The sequence below is a fragment of the Ornithorhynchus anatinus genome, chromosome 15, assembly GCF_004115215.2.
Source record: "Ornithorhynchus anatinus isolate Pmale09 chromosome 15, mOrnAna1.pri.v4, whole genome shotgun sequence".
Taxonomy (NCBI): domain Eukaryota; kingdom Metazoa; phylum Chordata; class Mammalia; order Monotremata; family Ornithorhynchidae; genus Ornithorhynchus; species Ornithorhynchus anatinus.
The window spans coordinates 15,993,974-16,001,283 of NC_041742.1; positions in this window are offsets into that span (position 1 = coordinate 15,993,974).

Sequence of the window (7,310 nt, forward strand, 5' to 3'; positions counted from 1 at the left end):
GAGGAAATCAGGAGATTTAGAAATGAACTGGGGCTGGCTTTCAGGAGGAGACATAATTTCCAGAGGGCTTTGGGGAATCCAATACCGAGCTCTGGGGTAGATAATAATCATAATAATAATGTTGGTATTGGTTAAGCGCTTACTATGTGCAAGGCACTCTTCTAAGCGCTGGGGGGGATAGAAGGTGATCGGGGGGTCCCACGTGGGGCTCACAGTCTTCATCCCCATTTTACTGAGGAGGTAACTGAGGCACCGAGAAGCTAAGTGACTCGCCCAAGGTCACACAGCAGACAATAACAATAACAATGGCGGTATCTGTTGAGCACCTACTATAGGCCAAGCACTGTTCTAAGCGCTTGGAGGGGATACAAGGTCATCAGGTCGTCCCCCGTGGGGCTCACAGTCTTCATCCCCGTTTTCCAGATGAGGTCACTGAGGCCCAGAGAAGCGAAGTGACTTGCCCAAAGTCACCCGGCGGACAAGCGGCGGAGCCGGGATTATGTTGGTATCTGTTAGTATTTGTTAAGCGCTTACTATGTGCAGAGCACTGTTCTAAGCGCTGGGGTAGACACAGGGAAATCAGGTTGTCCCACATGGGGCTCACAGTCTTCATCCCCATTTTACAAGATGAGGGAACTGAGGCACAGAGAAGTTAAGTGACTTGCCCACAGTCACCCAGCTGACAAGTGGCAGAGCCGGGATTCGAACTCATGACCTCTGACTCCAAAGCCCGTGCTCTTTCCACTGACCCACGTGGATTAGAACCCACGACCTCGGGCTCCCGAGCCCGGCCTCTCTCCGCTGAGCCGCGTCGCTTCTCTAGATAGAAGCTAAGCAGGTTGGACCCAATCCCTGTCCCGCGTGGGGCTCCCGGTCTCGATCCCCCTTTTACAGAGGGGGCCACTGAGGCACAGAGAGACGAAGTGAGTTGCCCAAGGTCACACAGCAGACCAGCGGCGGGGCCGGGATTGGCTCTCCCGGCTGTTGCCTCCAAGTTTTACGGAGGGGGAAGGGGTCTCGGCCTTGTTCTGGAAAATACCGCACCGATTATGTCACCGAGAGTGATTGGGCTCTTTAATGCCGATTCTCTGAACGCATTACGTTGACTGTTCGCTCTGTCAGCGGCACAGAGCCCTGCCCTCGAAATAGCCACCGCCTGCCTGGACCAGTCAAAGAGGGTTTGCCTAAAATAAACTCCGAACCTTTACTTATCATCTGGTGAATAATAATAATAATCGTGGTACCTGTTAAGCGCTTACTCTGTGCGGAGCACTCTTCTAAGCGCTGGGGTCGATAGAGGATCGTCAGGTTGGCCCACGTGGGACTCACATTCTTTCTAATCCCCATTTTCCAGATGAGGTCACTGAGGCCCAGGGAAGTGAAGTGACTCGCCCAAGGTCACACAGCAGACAAGCGGCGGGGGGCGGGATTAGAACCCACGCCCTCTGATTCCCAAGCCCGGGCTCTTTCCATTCAGCCACGCTGTTATATCTAGTGAATAATAATAATAATGTTGGTATCTGTTGAGCGCTTACTATGTGCAGAGCACTGTTCTAAGCGCTGGGGTCGATACAGGGTCATCAGGTTGTCCCACGTGGGGCTCACATTTTTAAACCCCATTTGTGGCAGATGAGGTCACTGAGGCCCAGGGAAGTGAAGTGACTTGCCCAAGGTCACAAATGGCGGAGGCGAGATTCGAACCCACGCCCTCTGACTCCCGAGCCCGGGCTCTTTCCACTGAGCCACGCAGTAAAACCGTGAGAAGCCGTCTCTGAGATTTGAAACACAGGAGGGCCGGGTACCAATCAAACGTATTAATCGAGCGCTTATTATGTGCAGAGCACTGTCCCGAGCGCTTGGGAGAGTCCGGTACGACAGAATTAGCATAAATGTTCCCCGCCCATGACGAGTTTACAGTCTGGAGACTGTACACAACATTTCTTAGTTCACTGAAGGCTGATTTCTTTTCCCCTGCTACATAAGAATTAAAGTTCAGCTTACTATTACGTCGTCGTCTCTCACAGTGGCACTTGGCAGCCGTGTGACTGTGGGCAAGGCACTTCACTTCTCTGTGCCTCAGTTCCCTCATCTGTAAAATGGGGATTAACTGTGAGCCTCACGTGGGACAACCTGATTACCCTGTGTCTCCCCCAGCGCTTACAACAGTGCACTGCACATAGTAAGCGCTTAACAAATACCAACTTTATTATTATTCTTATTTTGTTTTTTGAGACAGGAACAGAGATGAGGCGCCCGGCCAGCTTAGCTTGGAAACGCCTCCCGCGGACACGACAAACTCAAGCGGCGTGGCTTAGTGGAAAGAGCACGGGGCTGCGAGTTGGAGGCCCTGGGTTCTAATTCCGCTCTTCAAATTGCTCGCCGGGTGAAGAAGGGCCAGCCGCCGAGAAGCAGCGTGGCGGCCCGGTGGGTAGCGCGTCGGCCCGGCAGTCAGAAGGGTCTCGTCCTGGCTCCCTCGCTTGTCTGCTGTGTGACCTTGGGTAAGTCGCTTGGCTTCTCTTTGCCTCAGTTGCTTCGTCCGTAAAATGAGGAGTGAAGCTGTGAGCCCCACGTGGACCTCATCCGACCCTATTTGTCTGTATCCACCCCGGGGCTTATAATAATAATAATGTTGGTATTTGTTAAGCGCCTGCTATGTGCAGAGCACCGTTCTAAGCGCTGGGGTAGATACAGGGGAATCGGGTTGCCCCACGTGAGGCTCACAATTAATCCCCATTTTACAGATGAGGGAACTGAGGCCCAGAGAAGTGAAGTGACTCGCCCGCAGTCACACGGCTGCCAAGTGGCAGAGCCGGGAGTCGAACCCACGACCTCTGACTCCGAAGCCCAGGCTCTTTCCACTGAGCCGCGCTGCTTCCCAAATCAGTAAGCGATTAACCATCGCCATCATTATTAATTTCCCTGTGCCTCAGTTCCCTCAGTCCAGGTGACTGAATGAACGAACGAATGAGCCAACGGGCACAGCCGCCCGCGAAGCTTTAATGTAGGGGCTCTTTGATCTCCAATTCATTCATTTAATCATCCGATCGTACTTATCGAGCGCTTACGGTGCGCCGAGCGCTGTACTAAGTGCGACCGTAAAATGCGGATTCGATACCCGTTCTCCCTCCTACTTCGGATGAGTAGAATCGGGGTGAGGCAGCGGCCGTGTCTGATCTAATTAAACTGCGCAGACCTCCGGAAGCAAACGAGAGTCATAAATCTAACGTCTTTATTTCTGACCTTTCCTCTTTTATGCTATTTAAGCACTTACTACGTACCGGTTACCGTAGTAAGCACTGAGGAAGATAGCGTCAATGGCATTTGAGCCCCTGCTGGGTGAAAAACACTGCGGTAAGTGCTTGGGAAAGTACCACAGAGGTGGTGGGCGTATCCTCTGCCCTCAGTGAGCTTACGGTGTAGACGGGGAGACGGACGTGAATAGAAATGATCAATAATATAGAATTTAAAGAGATGCAGGCAAGTACTGTGGGCTTTGAGGGTGGGGAACATGCCCAATCCTACTCGGCGTCCATAGTCTTCATCTCCATTTCACAGATGTAGAAACTGAGGCACGGAGAGGTGAAGTGACTCGTCCAAGGCCCCACAGCAGACATCCGGCAGAGGCGGGATTAGAACCCAGATCTTCTGACTCCCGGGCTCTTTCCACGAGGCCGCTCTGCTTCTCCTAGACTTTCTATTCTCTAGTTCCCCTTCTTCCCTTTCTTTTTCTTCCCCCCTTCTCTACTCATTGTCTGTAGCCATTCCCGTTTCTTTTTTTTTCTCTCAACTCCCTCGTGTAAAATGGGGATTAATCCCTATGTGGGACAGGGATTGTCTCCAACCTGATTAAGGGGCTCACAGTCTAAGTAGGTGGGAGAATTTGTAAGGCCGTCAAAAGGCAGGGGCTGTCTCTATCTGTTACCCATCTGTCCATTCCCAGCGCTTAGTACAGTGCTCTCCACATAGCAAGCGCTCAATAAATACTACTGAATGAATGAATGAGAACGGGAGAACTGAAGCGACTTGCCCAAGGTCACCCTGCAAGCAGTCACAATAGAACCCGGATCCTCTGACTCCCAGGCCCGTCCTCTGCCTACTAGGCCTCACCCATTCTCTCGTCTTCTAGACTGTAAACTCGTCGCAGGCAGGGAATGCGGCTCCTGTTATATTATCCTCTTCCAAGCGCTTAGTACAGCGCTGGGCACACCGTAAGCGCTCGATAAGTACGGTCGAATGACTAAATGAACGAATTGGAGATCAAAGAGCCCCTGCATTAAAGCTTTGCGGGCGGCTGACCCCGTTTGCTCATTCATTCGTTCATTCAGTCATATTGACTGAGCACTGACTGTGTGCAGAGCACTGGACTGAGCGCTTGGAAAGTACCGTTCGGCAACACACTGAGGCCATCCCTGCCCAACAACGGGCCCCCAGCTCAAACGGCACGACCCGCTGCTCGGAAATCTTTTCCCTCCCTCGCCACGAGGCATTTCCTATCGCGGGAAGAGGTGTGGGGACGGAAACTCCCCCCGAGGGTCTATTCACTACGAGTTCTCTTCCTGCAGGACGCCCATCTCAGGTAACCGAGGCCGCCCTTGCTACAGAAGCAGCGAGGCACAGTGGAAAGAGCCCGGGTTGGGAAGTCGGAGGTCACGGGTTCGAATCCCCGCCCTGCCACTTGGCAGCTGGGTGACTGTGGGCAAGTCACTTCTCTGTGCCTCAGTCACCTCATCTGGAAAATGGCGATTAACTGTGAGCCTCACGTGGGACAACCTGATGACCCTGACCACAGCGCTTAGAACAGTGCCGTGCACATAGTAAGCGCTTAACAAATACCAACACGAACAAATACCAACATCATTAGAGAACTGATAAGTCACGATTCCATCCAGCGTGATGTGCCGAGAAACAGACACAACCAGCTGGCTGAAACAGTCTCGAGCAACTTCACGGCTTATTTTGGTAAATGTCTGCCTTTGGAGCCTCTACGTTCCTCCTGGGGAGGGATCGCTCTCCCCTGCTCCGTAGTACGGTCCTTTCCCAACACCTTAGTACGGTGCCCCGCACGAGGTAGACGCTCGAGAAATACGACTGCGCGGTTGGTGAATTTTTACTCCATCGCTCGGAAACAAAATCATTCACAGCCTCGCCGAGGTGGGTTCGAAGCTTGCACCGGCAAGCCTGGCTAGAGCCCGGGCCTGGGAGTCGGAAGGACCCGGGTTCTAATCCCGGCTCCCCCACTTGTCTGTGTCACCCAGGGTAAGTCGCTTCACTTCTCTGGGCCTCGGTTCCCTCCTCTGTAAAATGGGGATGAAGCCTGAGAGCCCCATGTGGGACATGGACTGGGTCCAACCTGATCTACCCCAGTGCTTTGAACGGGGCCTGGCACATAGCAAGCACTTGATAATAATAATAATGTTGGTATTTGTTAAGCGCTTACTATGTGCAGAGCACCGTTCTAAGCGCTGGGGTAGATACAGGGTCATCGGGTCGACCCACGTAAGGCTCACGGTTAATCCCCATTTTACAGATGAGGTAACTGAGGCACAGAGAAGTGAACAAGTACCACAGGTATTTAAGTGCTTAACTACGTGCCAGGCACTGTACCGATCGCTGGGGTGGATGCAAGGAAACTGTGTTGGACGCAGTCCCTGCTCCACATGGGGCTCAAGGTCTCAATCCCCATTTTACAGAGGAGGGAACTGAGGCCCAGAGAAGTGAAGCGACTTGCCCAAAACCACATGACAAGTGCTCACCGTGTGCAGAGCACTGTCCTAAACACTCGGGAGAGTCCAGTAGAAGAGTCGGTAGGCACATTCCCCGCCTATAAGGACCTCGCAGTCTAGAAGAGAGACATTAGTACAAATAAATAAATTATGGATATGGCTCTAAGTGCTGTGGGGCTGAGGGAGGGGGTGAATAAAGGCTGAAAAACCCAGTACACTATGACAAAATATCTACATAAGTGGTGAGGATGGTATAAAATAATAACAAAGTAAAATAATAATAGCATCTGTTAAGCACTTACTTTGTGCCAAACACTGTTGGCTTTCTTTCTAAACAAGTCCCAGCTCGTTGGGGCAGGGAACGTATCCGCCAATTCTGCTGCACTCTCTCAAACGCTTAGTTCAGTGCTCTGCATAGAGTAAACGCTCAATAGATATCAAGCTCGTGGCCAGGGAATGAGTCCGTTTATTATTATGTTGGTATCTGTTAAGCGCTTACTACGTGCCCAGCACTGTTCTAAGCGCTGGGGTAGATACAGGGTGATCAGGTTGTCCCACGTGAGGCTCACAGTCTTAATCCCCATTTTACAGATGAGGTCACTGAGGCCCAGAGAAGTGACTTGCCCACAGTCACCCAGCTGCCAAGTGGCAGAGCCGGGATTCGAACCCATGACCTCGGATTCCCAAGCCCGGGCTCTTTCCACTGAGCCACGCTGCTTCTCAATGTTTACAGTATTTAATGTTACGTGGTACTCTCCCAAGTGCTTAGTACAGTGCTCTGCACATAGAAGGGCTCAGTAAATACCAAGCTTGTTGTGGGCAGGGAGTGTGGCTTTTTATTGTTACATTGTCCTCTCCCAAGCGTTTAGTACAGTGCTCTGCACACAGTAAGCCTTCTATCACTACGAATCCTTGAGTGACTGATCGGACTAACCCCATAAATATTTCTCTGGACAATAAATCTTCCTAAAATGAACTCCAGCTCGTTCATCGGCACGGTTTGCGTGTCGTTAAGAGAGTCGCCGTCCTAATAGGGCAACGGGTTCAGCTTCTAGAAGGGTAATCAGTCGGCGGTATCTAGAGAAGCAGCGTGGCGCAGTGGAAAGAGCGTGGGCTTTGGAGTCAGGGCTCATGAGTTCGAATCCCAGCTCTGCCACTTGTCGGCTGTGTGACTGTGGGCGAGTCACTTCACTTCTCTGTGCCTCAGTTCCCTCATCTGTAAAATGGGGATTAAGACTGTGAGCCTCACGTGGGACAACCCGATTCCCCTGTGTTTACCCCAGCGCTTAGAACAGTGCTCTGCACATAGTAAGCGCTTAACAAATACCAACATTATTATTATTATTATTACTGAGCGCTTAATGTGCAGAGCACCCTACTAAGCGCTTGGGAGCATGCAATACAGCAGAATTGGCAGGCATTAGCAGGTCTGTCTCGAGGGCGGTGACAGACATTATTATGAATAAATAAGTCATTTATATTATGCGGTTTACAGATACGTGCATCCGTGCTGCGGGGTTGGGGGTGAGGCGAATATCAAATGTCCAAAGGTCACAGATTATCTTTTCCATGGGGAAAAACAGCTCC